Source organism: Aquarana catesbeiana, linkage group LG03 (genome assembly GCF_042186555.1).
Source record: "Aquarana catesbeiana isolate 2022-GZ linkage group LG03, ASM4218655v1, whole genome shotgun sequence".
Lineage (NCBI taxonomy): Eukaryota > Metazoa > Chordata > Amphibia > Anura > Ranidae > Aquarana > Aquarana catesbeiana.
Genome location: NC_133326.1, coordinates 590,993,795 through 591,007,445, shown reverse-complemented (window position 1 = coordinate 591,007,445; position 13,651 = coordinate 590,993,795).

Sequence of the window (13,651 nt, the reverse complement as noted above, 5' to 3'; positions counted from 1 at the left end):
ATCTGCTGTGTACTTTCGCACAGCCGGTTACCCGCTAATAAAAAAAGGCGCTCTTCTTTTGTGGTGGTCTTCCTCCACTGTTTTGTCACCTGTTGTGTGGCGTCTCTTACATAGCCATGGGGTGGGCTCTCCGGGTGACCTCATCGGTTGGCCACAGAAGAAGAGCAGCTTTTTTTTTTATTAGTGGGTAATCGGCTGCACGGAAGAACACAGCAGCAGGAGAGACGGGTCAGGGAGGAGACAGCTTGGGGAGAAGACAGCTCGGGGAGAAGAAACATCAAACACTAGTAAATGTATTTTTTTAGGTATGATTGTACTAAGCCCAATAGATTAGTGGTCAGTGCTTCTACCTGGAAAAACTCAGGCCTTGAAAGACACGTGGGTTCAACTCCCACAGAGGGATACTAAAAGATTGCATTGGTGAAAAAAAGGTGAATGACAGAATGCATATGAATGAAAGCAGCATATGCATGTCACACACTAGTTAAAGGGCAGTTTACATTTCTTTGTTTATTTTAATTTATTTGTACACTGAAAAAATAAACACAGCTGGTGGATGTAGGTTGGCTGGGATTTGAATTCATACCTTGAGTGCTGTGGAGATGTCTGAGCAGACTGCCAAGCCATTATGCTAAGTACACTGAGACCTGCATAATAGCAGCCCTCAAAATTTGCGCTCGCCTGCTCGCATTAGGCGAGTGAAAAAATGAGGAGGGCGAGTATGGACATGCTGTGCTGTCCCAGAAATGTATAGCCAGTGCCCCTCACAGCATGGTCATTTCAATACAAACAGTCAGCCGCCTAGGATCGCCCCTCTCCAACCCCCACCTGCCGCACATCCGCACCCCCCACAGGCACACAGAGCGTGCACTTCCATAGGAGTGAAAGAGCTGCCCGGGACCGCCCCTCTCTGCCTCCCACCTGCTGCACATCCCCGCCCCTCACAAGCACACAGAGCATGCACTTTCATAGAAGGGAAAGAAATGCCCGGGATTGCCGCTCTCCACCTCCCACCTGCCGCACATCTAAGGAGTGGGGTGGTAAATGTCTCTGCAAGGCAGTCCTAAGTGGGCAGGCTCAAACCCTCTCAGTCCGCTCTCAGGGAGCACCCTTGTGGCTGCAGAAGAATGGTAAATTTGTGTGCTGGAGGCATTGGTACAACGGAGGATTAAACAAGATGCATGATGGGAGGAGGGGGGGATTGAGAGCATAGATGTGCTGGATTGGGGGGGGGAGGAATTGGAGGCATAGATATAATGTCTGAATCATACCTATGCCTTGATGGGCACAGGTCATGCTGCATTGATGAGCACAGATTACTCTACATTGGTGGGCACAGGTCAGGCTGCCTTGATGGGCACAGGTCATGCTGCATTGATGAGCACAGATTACTCTACATTGATGGGCACAGGTCAGGCTGCCTTGATGGGCACAGGTCATGCTACATTGATGGGCACAGGTCAGGCTGCATTGATGGGCACAGGTCACACTGCATTGATAGGCACTGTTTATGCTGCATTGATGGGCACAGATCTGCTGCATTGATGGGCACTGGTCACGCTGCATTGATGGGCACTGGTCACGCTGCATTGATGGGCACTGGTCACGCTGCATTGATGGGCACTGGTCACGCTGCATTGATGGGCACAGGTGATGCTGTATTGATGGGCACAGGTTACGCTTCATTGATAGGCACTGGTCACGCTGCATTAATGGGCACAGGTTATGCTGCATTGATGGGCACAGATCCGCTGCATTGATGGGCACTGGTCATGCTTCATTGATGGGCACTGGTCACGCTGCATTGATAGACACTGTTTATGCTGCATTGATGGGCACAGGTTACGCTGCATTGATGGGCACTGGTCACGCTGCATTAATGGGCACTGGTCACGCTGCATTAATGGGCACTGGTTACGCTGCATTGATGGTCACTGGTTACGCTGCATTGATGGGCACAGGTTACACTGTATTAATGGGCACATGACTGTAGGATAACAGATGTAATTAACATGCCCTTCTGCCACCACTAAAAACCCTTACCCCAATAATTCAGACCACACCGATATTGGAGTATAAAAGGCCGTAGCAGCCTATTTTATTTAAACAAATATACCTTAGAATATCAACACTATGGATATAAAACATATCCAACATAAAACAGCAAAACAACAACATCTGTTAAACAACCTGTCTAATTTCTCAAGCGTTGGTCTGAGCAATATCTTCATAATCATCAGTGTCCAATAACAAAAACTTACCCTGCGGTCCCATCAAATTTGTCACATAGGCCTCAAGCCGACAAGCTGGCTCAGAGACTACCAATGACCGCAGAGCCCCTTTATCACTTCCCGGTTAACCTCCATTAACCGGGAACCACCATCATGAGCCATATCAACGCTGGCTCCCAAAAAAACTCTTACTTTTTGCCATCTTTTTTCTCTTGCCCAGACCAACGCCCGCCCCTGCCACGACGTATCTGCGACCATCACCTGTAGAAGAAACAATACAATACCCTACATCCTAACAATACTTTACCAATATAAGGGAGGGTGGGCGGGAACTTTCTTCAGGAAAACTGTTACTCCCCCCAGGGCGGGATGAACTTATAAAGACCCTCCTAGTGCCTCCCCCTCGGTTAACTAATATACACTCCCCCTCTGTGTTAACTCCACTGCTGCCACAGTCATGTACTCCCTCCACCTATGCATTACATGCTGTGTTCCGGTCCTTTCTTGACTGTAGGATAACAGATGTAATTAACATGCCCTTCTGCCACCACTAAAAACCCTTACCCCAATAATTCAGACCACACCGATATTGGAGTATAAAAGGCCGTAGCAGCCTATTTTATTTAAACAAATATACCTTAGAATATCAACACTATGGATATAAAACATATCCAACATAAAACAGCAAAACAACAACATCTGTTAAACAACCTGTCTAATTTCTCAAGCGTTGGTCTGAGCAATATCTTCATAATCATCAGTGTCCAATAACAAAAACTTACCCTGCGGTCCCATCAAATTTGTCACATAGGCCTCAAGCCGACAAGCTGGCTCAGAGACTACCAATGACCGCAGAGCCCCTTTATCACTTCCCGGTTAACCTCCATTAACCGGGAACCACCATCATGAGCCATATCAACGCTGGCTCCCAAAAAAACTCTTACTTTTTGCCATCTTTTTTCTCTTGCCCAGACCAACGCCCGCCACAGCACACGAGAATAAAACCTTATTCTTGTGTGCCCCTCCACACCCGAAGTGCTCGCTGTATGCCATCTTGTAAACCTAAGGCCCACAAGTCTATACCCACTTCGTTCAAGTGAACCCCATCAGACCTTAAATACCTCCAGGTTTCAAACTCAAGTTCAAGGTGTCTCACCGTTAAACCACCATTATTAATCACAAACTTGCTCACTTCTCTGTTTATTTTTCTCCGTGCCCTGTTCACACCTTCTACCGACCTAGCCATCCTCCATGATGTCTGCGCCACCATGTCGGACCAGACAATCACCATCTGAGGAAAAGCTTCCTTCAACTGCCAAACGTCCTACTTTATGTCCCGTTTAATGTCTACCATGGCCCTAACGCACAAGTCATTGCCGCCTAAATGAATAACTAATACGTCCGGCGGCCTATCTCGTTGTGCATACCGATGAACCTCAGCAACCAACCTTCCCCACAACATGCCGGGGAACCCCAACCACTTGATACATGCCTCCCGTTTGCTGAAACCCAATTGCCTACCCTCAAAAACGTGCATCACCTCTCCGTGCCCCCCAGGACACGTAAGAATGGCCCATGATCCAGACCATCCTCAGCAACGAATCTGAAACAGAAGAAAAGAAAAACAACCGAACAATAAAAAAAAAAAACTCCTATATTCCACCTTCTTTACCACATCCCCATAACAGTGATCCCATAACCGAGATCCCATAACAGAGATCCCATAACAGAGATCCCATAACAGAGATCCCATAACAGAGATCCCATAACAGAGATCCCAAAACAGTGATCCCATAACCGAGATCCCAGAACAGTGATCCCATAACAGAGATCCCATAACAGTGATCCCATAACAGAGATCCCAAAACAGTGATCCCATAACAGAGATCCCAAAACAGTGATCCCATAACAAAGATCCCAGAACAGTGATCCCATAACAGAGATACAATAACAGAGATACCATAACAGTGATCCCATAACAGAGATCCCATAACGGTGCATGCATACCGTTTCTGACTGCTTCCGTAGCTGCTCCTATCCTAAACGAATAGGACGAGAAATCATTCTCATCCAGGCCCAAACCCCGTATGCATTTTGTAAAGACTGCCGCAAATTGAAATCTAGATAAAAATTCACCACTTAAATGTACCAAAAAAGGGGGCCCGGTCGTTCTGAACGAACTTTTAAAAAATTCCCGAACTGCTTCTACCGGGCATAATTGTGATCCCTTCACTGGGTAAACTTGCACCAGTCTTTAGAGTACGCTGCCCATGTAGACCCACTCACCGACTTCCTTATCCATCCCGCGATGAGGCCAATGTTATCCCCCACAGCCATTCGGAACAAGGTACTCCTTGCTGCTCCGCCTCCGGCGCCAACTCCCGAAACCTGTCCCACTGAAAGTGATACAACGCATCAGCTATCACATTTTCCACCCCTGGTAAGTGTACCGCATGAATGGAAACATTCAACTGCAGACAGCGCAATACTAAGTGTTGCAATAACCTGATCACTGGCATGGATGATGCCGTAATCCCATTGATAACTTGCACCACCCCCAAATTGTCCCCATGGAAACGCACCTTCAGATCCCTGAATGATGTTCCCCACAGCTCCACTGCCAGCACTACCGGAAACAACTCCAGCAGCACCAGATTCTTCGTGAATCCTGCCTCCACCCATGCTTGGAGCCATGGTCCTGCACTCCATGGTCCCTGAAAAAAATGCCCCAAAACCTGTGGAACCTGCGGCATCCGTGAATAGTTCCAGGTCAAAGTTGCTGACTGGACCAGATATCCACAGTGCCCTACCGTTAAAAGCTTCCAAAACATATACCACACTCTCAAATCTGCCCTGTGCGTTTCTCTTAATCGCACGAAATGTCACGGTGATTCTATTCCACTCGTGCTAGACGCAAGCCTGCGACTAAACACCCTCCCCATCGGTAATATGCGGCGTGCAAAATTCAGCTTGCCCAATACTGACTGTAGTGTCCTTAACTGCACTTTCTTTAAACCCAAAAGCCCTGCAATTTCTCTCTTCAGATCTTCCCGCTTATCGTCCGGCAGCCTCCATTCCATTGCGTCCGAATCTATGACAATGCCCAAAAAACTGGATGACCGTTCATGGTCCCTCCGTCTTATCAGCAGCCAATGGAATGCCAAATCTATCTGCGATGTGCTCCAGCGTGGCTAACAGCACCACACAAATCCTGGAGGCCGCCGGACCTATACAAAGAAAAATCGTCTGGGTGTTGAATAACAGAATTCACCCCCGACACATCCCGCACAACCCATTCCACGAAGGAGCTAAAGTGTTCAAATATTGCCCACGATATTGAGCAGCCCATGGGTAAGCAATTGTCCACGTAGAATTCATTGTTCCAATGACAACCTAGTAGCCTAAAACTATCCTGGTGCACCGGCAGTAGTCTGAAAGCAGATTCCACATCCGCTTTCGCCATCAGGGCCCCCTAACCGTAACGACGGACCCATCCCACTGCCGCGTCGAATGAAGTATAGGTCACGGAGCACGCCCCCTGATCTATAGCATCGTTCACTGACCCCCCTTTTTGGGAAAGATAGGTGATGAATTAGCCTAAATTTACCTGGTTCCTTTTTTTTTTTTTTTTTTTTTGGTACCACTCCCAGCGGCGAGACCACCAGATCGTCAAACGGCGCCGCTGGAAATGGGCCACCCATCCGCCCCAATGCAACTTCCTTCCTTAGCTTCTCCAAAACACATCCGGATGTTGCATTGCTGACCGCAAATTGCGTGGAACCGGTGGAATTACCGTCAACTCGCATGGGATCTTAAAGCCAACCGAAAAAACCTACCTCCAACAATTGAGCTGCTGCCCTGTCCGGATACCTACCTAGAAACGGTCGCATCCTTTCCACCTTCACTGGGGTCCTCCCTTTTGTTTGCAGTCTCTCCTGTACGTGCATTTTCCCTGCTTGGAACCTCTGGACCCGGGGTGAGATCCCCCCGCCCTGAACACTCGTGTTTATCCTTACATGCGACTCCAACCTGCATGTCCCGGTGTTGTATAGCCAACAAACCCCTTTGCTATTTCCGACCGAATGTCCCTGGGACGAAGGTCCACCGCCCCCCCCCTGAAAAAACTGATTGGGGGCCCTCACCGTCGTCATCAATTTCATCCAGAGGCTGATGTCCTTGTGATCCCAACGCAGAGCCGACCTGACCACCCTCCGTTGTCAGAATTGTTCGTCATACCTCAACCATGCTGTTCCCCCATAAACTCTGTACGCCTCACCAAATAGCATCTTGATAACAAAACAGTGCCGAACAATGCTCGGGTTGTTTTTCCCCTATCACACTTGCCATAATCGCAAACGCTTGCAACCAGTTAGCAAACGTTCTAGGGATCAAACGATATCTCCTCTTCTCCTCATCCTCCTTCTTAGAGCCATGCGGCTTAACTCTATCAAAATTAAATTTTTTCAATGGTAGCAGTGAAAAATTTTCCACATACTCACCTTTCCACAGTTTTTCACGCACTACTTGTTTTAAGTGCGACCCTAACGGTCCCTCATAGCAAACATAGACCTCGCCTTTTGCCGCGTCAGCCAACCTTGTTATGTCCTGCCTGCCAGCTGCCTCCGCTGATTTTTCCGTCCCTTCCGCGGCCCCCACTCCCTGTCACCGCTGGGCTGGGCAATGCGACTGCGGCCTGCACCACCGGCCCTCCACTTTTTTCTGCTCCACCTGCAACCCCCGTCGGAACCCATGCCGCCGCCGGGCCCGTGCGACCCTTTTCTGCCGCTTCAAAACGCTGTAAGAGCTCATTTATGCCTGCCAAGAAAAACCCCCTAAGCCAGAGGCCCCCCGTTTGTGTCATTCACTCTGCCAGCTTCACTCACACCTGCAACCCCCAGCCCCCCACTACTCGGCAGACCTGCAACAGAAATCATGACATTAGACTCACCAGGCTGCACAGGCGTAGCCTCATCAGCCGGACTTCTGTTCTCCACCGCTGTTGTCCTCCTGGAGGGGGGGGCCGCCTCTTCCTCTGACCCGGACCGCTCATCCTCCCCAATGCACTCTCCTTCTTCCTCCTCAGCCGATGAATGCCCACCCGGCCTGGACACCAAGGTTGCCGTGGAAACCGCGGCCGTACACCCCCGCCTCCCCGTATCCCATCTGCCTGTCGTTTTTTGCTGTACCTTGCCCGGACCGGTGTTGGGAACCACAGTCCTGCCGTCAGGTACTATCGCTGCTCTACCCGGCCGTCCTCTCTCGCTTCTACTGCGACCCCCTGCCGTGGAACCAGAAGGCCCAGGGATCTCTCCTCGTGCACCGCTGCGCACATCCGACTCCCTGACTCTGGGGGCGGGGCTAACGCTTCTCTCCACTCTGGCTGTGCTAGGCCGCTGCGCCGCTCCCGCTACATCCCGCTGACCGCCATTCGGTCCACCTTCGGTTCTCCCCCGTCCCTACCGTTCGCTTGCCACTCTATTTGGCGGCGGGCCCGCTGAGGGACCGGAGTGAGTCCCAGGCTGCCGCTGTTCAGGGGAAAAAACTCCTCTGGGGGCCGCGACCGCCGAGTCCTAGTGTCGCTCGTTACCCCCCTGCTAGATGCAGGCTCTGTTCCCCTCACTGCTTCCTCTAAGGTGTCCTGGAGCCAGGCTGCCCCTCTCACCATTGCTTCTACTCTCATCTGCTCCATCAGGCGCTCCAGGTCAGCCATGCTGCTCTTCAGGGAACTTTCTTCAGGAAAACTGTTACTCCCCCCAGGGCGGGATGAACTTATAAAGACCCTCCTAGTGCCTCCCCCTCGGTTAACTAATATACACTCCCCCTCTGTGTTAACTCCACTGCTGCCACAGTCATGTACTCCCTCCACCTATGCATTACATGCTGTGTTCCGGTCCTTTCTGGTTATGCTGTATTAATGGGCACAGGTTACGCTGCATTGATGGGCACTGGTCAGCCTGCATTGATGGACACAGGTCAGGCTGCATTGATGGGCACTGGTGAGGCTGCACTGATAGGCAGCACTGATGAAGTTGTTAATATTTATTTTTGTAACCTAATTCTGCATAAAACATTTAAGTGGCATTTCATGAGATAATTTATGAGGGCATGTCTAGGGGCGTTATTAGGGATTTTGAGCCCTGATAATAGTGTAATATGATTAAAGAATGAACATACATAATTACCACTTTATAGTCACCTAAATTAAAAAAACATGAAAAAAATAACATACAACAAATAGGTAACCTAAATGTTCAATACATGTAACTTTACAGAATATCAGACATTGCTCTGTAATACTCATTCATAACTGCATTTGTTAGAAAAGAAGCAAAAAAACTAGTAATACTAATTGCAATATACATCAATAGATGCACACGAGGTAGAGCACATCTCATATAAAAATGTTTCTCTCACATACATGGATCATGGTTGCAGTGCAGTGCTATATAATAACTTAGTAGAAATTATATACATATTTTAAAGGCCGTCATATAATAAAAGCATATATTTGTACATGTAGATGTTAGAGTGAATCTTGAGAATACTAAAGGAAAGTGTTTCACTTTCCCAGGTTTCCCTGGCAGACCCATTCTCTATTTTTATGCAGTTCTCTGAGTGATGATGTCTGAAACAAAAAAATGAAGGAAGGTAAGAAGATAGAGCCTTCAAATCCAGGGAATAGATAAATAATTTTTTTGGTGAATGTTCAATTCAATTATTAGGAGTCTAATAGAAAGAATGTGCAGGGGGGCGTGGCTTGGCTCTGTTCCATGATGGACGCTTAATCCCTGAGCTCCCGTTCCCCGAGGTTCAGCTACCTGACTACAGAGACTATCATCCGGACTAATTATGGCGAGCACACCCCAGAGCGCTTCGGCAACAAGGTCGAGGTCTCCAAGCAGCCAAGACACGCAGCTAAGCCGGCAAATTCCGGAGATATTCCGGACACGGCCCAGAGATGCCATGCCGGAGACGCAGGCCTCATCCCGAGAACCATGCTCCTTGAGTAGAAGCACTCCCTGGACCCGCAGCCGAAGTCCTCCCCCGTCAGATATACACCCAACACCTGCACTGAGCATGGCCGACCTCCGCTCGGTGGCAACGGACATTAAAAACTCGCTCTCGGCAACAATAGAGGACGCCATTTTCGAGCTGCACACAGACCTACAGGCCATATCCCTGAGGGTGGAGGAGACTGAGGAAGAAAATATTACAGCGCACACATGCAAAAAAGACGTTTTACCTCCAGCAAGGCTAGTTTAAAAACACCTAAACGTTTTCAGAAAACATTATCAAAAAATATGGGGATTTGGTCACACCATATTGCTATATGGTGCTAAGCCCACTTACTGCGACAAAGTACCCCATGATTAGTGGGTCCTACACTATCCATAGACTGGGAGATCCTGCATCTCTGAACCATGAGAGCAATACACTCTTCTTAATGGGAGAATCTTGAGGTCTCCACCCATGACACAAGTGGACACTAATAAAGAGGTACTTAATGAGGGAGTGGGGTGCTCCTCACCCAAAGTGATTTGGTCAGAATCCATACAATATACAAACAAGATATTTGGGGGGCACACCCTAAAAGATGCATTAAAGATGGTGCAGCCATAAGACCATGTATGGATTCTGACCAAAAAGCACCCCACTCCCTCATCAAGTACCTCTCATTAGTGTCCACTTGTGTCATGGGTGGAGACCTCAAGATTCTCACATTTAGAAGAGTGTATTGCTCTCATGGTTCAGAGATGCAGGATCTCCCAGTCTATGGATAGTGTAGGACCCACTAATCATGGGGTACTTTGTCGCAGTAAGTGGGCTTAGCACCATATAGCAATATGGTGTGACCAAATCCCCATATTTTTTGATAATGTTTTTTGAAAATGTTTAGGTGTTTTTAAACTAGCCTTGCTGACACGCAGATAGTTATGGAATGTATGCACAGAGCCCTACACCCGAGGGGCAGAGACACAGATCCCCCCAGGGATGTGATCTATTGCCTCTCAGATTTCATTCTGAAAGAGGAGATCATGAGAAAAGCCAGGGGCCAAGTATGCTTTACATACCAAGGGGCAGAGGTCAAAATTTTTTAAGACCTGTCCAACATAACACTACAGAGGAGGAGAGAGCTGAGACCCCTACTAGATGTACTGAGAGCAAAAGCAATTGTTTACCGCTGGAAGTTTCCCTTTTGTTTGTCAGCGTCTGCAAATGGGCACACAGTTAACCTCAGAGTACCCGAGGACCTGGAACACTTTTGTACCACCCTCAACATCCCGCTAATCGAGCTGCCAGACTGGTACAGTGACTTCCGCCTCCCACCGTTGCACAGAGCTACCTCCATGGATGACATCATTGAAGCAGGCAACTTCAGTATCAGTCGACGACGCCACGCAAATCCTCTGTCCTCTCCTCACCAGGCTGCAGGAGCCCCACAGCCTCACCTGATCATTGCAAGGCACGTCACTCATGAGGAGGTAACCCATCTTCTCTTTGACAGATGCCCCACACTGACACGGAACACAACCCCACTTACCCTCTTGCGGACTATTTGCTGCGCACATGTTAGCTAATGTATACCACCCCAGGAACCATGCCTTAGCAGACTGTAATCTAATCTATACCACCCCCAACGATCCTGGAACACCCAAGCCTACCTACACCTAGAGGTAACCCCTCATTCTCCAACCTTACGGCTCCCCGCAAATCAGCCCTGTGACAATACTGGACAAATGCCCATCGTTACCACACTCTCAACCATACATGGAAGGGCGATATGTCTATTGACTAGAAACCCCAAGGCATTGGGCACTACCTCTACAGACCGATGCAGGTCCCTTGACCCACATTGAAGCCCAGATCTCAGGCACTTGCTAGAGCTAGCCACCATAAGAACAACAACCAAGGGGGGCGTGGCCGAATGTGAGCGAGGCTAGACGTGTCTCTCTGGAGCTCCACAGCTATCCTGAAAATTGACCCGTTTTTCTGAGCTTTCTGACTGTTGGCCAAATCCACCTAAGGACTGAGATCGGGATCACCCAGTCATGAAAAAGACCAGGAGCAGGCAGGATAAAACACCTCAGCGCTCTGAGGCAGACACGCTCCGCACGAGGCCCGGAACAGAGAGCCTCCACTGCCATCCTACCTCCTCAGCAATATACTGAAGGAAGCAACGGCAGATGCAGGTATGGAGAATGCCCAGCTGACATCCCCAGACCATGAGACGGCTTCAGACACCATCACTAGACCCATCCTAGAGGCCATAGATGCCAGTAAGGCTGCAGTGATGGTTAGAATAGATCATCTTGCCACAGAGTGTACCCTTATCAGGCATGACCTGGACAAGATCCGGGGAAGGCTCACCGCGGCCGAGGACAGAATATCTGGAGGATGTGTCTCGCACACAAGGTGCACAATTGTCTGAACTGCAACAAATGGTACAATCACTCCAACACAGAGCTGAAGATGCTGAAGACCGACAGAGACGAAACAATGTCCGTGTAATCAGGTTACCAGAAGGGGCAGAAGGGGTTAAATCCGCCATGTTTGCAGAGCAATTCTTCAAGCAAATCTTGCAACTGGGTGACCTTCCCCCTACCTATGTAGTAGAGCGTGCGCATAGGGTCCCTACAGGAGTGCGCCCACCCGGAGCATTCCCACAACCGTTTTTGGTAAGATTCCTGAACTATAGGGATCGGGATATGATTCTCACTGAGTCCAGGAAACCTCAGGATTTGCGATTTGAGAACATCAAAATAATGCTGTTTCCTGATTTCTCTGCGGAAACGCAGCGGAAACGAAGATCCTTCAATGATGTCCGCAAAAGAATGAGGGAAAGAGAGATCAAGTACAGTATGCTTTACCCTAGCAGACTGAGGGTATAGCATAACGGCGCAGTTAAATTTTTTGATAACCCGTTGGAAGCCAGTGAATGGCTAGACAGAAATGTATGAAGCTGCTGGATTTGCTGATTGACCTGTCTCAATTCTACAGTCTCAAGGTTCCTTGCAGAGGTGCTCATCATGGTAGGCTGCACAAATTGGAGCTTTCAAGCTGCTTTGAAGTTTGCTATACATTGATTTCACATATATCAACTGCCAAGTTTCTCCTGGAGGGATAGAATACCCCCCCTTTTTTTTTTTTTTTTTTTTTTGGGGGGGTCTTCTTTCTGTTTTTTCTTTTGTTCTTATCATATACAGGGTGGGGGGGGGGGGGGGCAGTGGGCCATTGGAACTTTCTGTTTCTACAGTTGTTCAAGACTATTTTTTTTTTCTTTCTTTCATTTTGTCCCCCATTTTTCTTCTGGTTTCCCTACACATTGCAGGTAGTTCAAAGGGCCACTAGAGGGCTCTATGAGCTCATTTGATCCATTAGATATATGGCCAAGTTGATATTTTTTCTTGCCTCCTTGATCCTTTTTCTTATGGGGCTCCATACGGAGAAGACAAGAAGAGGACACGTGAGAAACTTGCCGAACATTACGTCACTAGTTTACTGACTTCCTAATATTTTTTTGTTCTCCCTTTTTTTTGGGAGGTTTAGGGAATAAGCCACATACCAGTGTTTATCTGTTTTTTGTTGATTTTTAGGCTGGTATAATGGCAGGGGGGTTTGTTGTACCTCGGTTAACTACTTCCAAAGGGTTAATGATATGGGATGTCTATGGCATTGGTCTATGGTTTCATCCAGTACTTGTAGACTATACTGGTTATTGCACTCAGGATCCGGACAATCAAAATATACTACACAGGTCTATGGCTAATTGTGTTAAAATAGTGTCCTGGAATGAGAGGATTGAACAACAAGCACAAACGTTTATTGGTTTTTCAGTTCCTCAAGCATTCCAAACCACATATCTCCTTCTTGCAAGAGACTCATCTTGATGGTAGCAGGATTCTGGCTTTATGTAGGCCCTGGGTTCAAAAAGCCTTTCACGCCACTTACTCTACTTTTGCTAGAGGTGTTTCCATCCTTATTAGCAAAGCTTTACCATGCACTATTCATCAGGTGTTCTCCGACCAGAAGGGGAGATATGTGGCTGTCCTCTTAGACATTTCAACATAAGATGATATTGGCAAACGTGTATCTGCCGCCCTTGATTGATGTGCAAGTACTATATGATATGTTTACTAGATTAGCCCCTTTTGCACACCTTCCAATGGTATTAATGGGGGACTTCAATGCGATTTTGGATGCTCTGAACTCCTCTAACCCGGGTAGGATGGGGTCGGCAGATGTTCTTTCCTGGGCTTCCATGGCTGGGTTAACAGAGATATGGAGAGCCAAAAACCCCCTTCGAAAAGCTTATTCTCATGTCTCTATGACCCATCGTTCATCAGCCAGGATTGATCTAGCATTCGGGAATCAGTCGGTGCTTACATATGTGAAGGATATTGATTAGCTGGTGGGGGAAT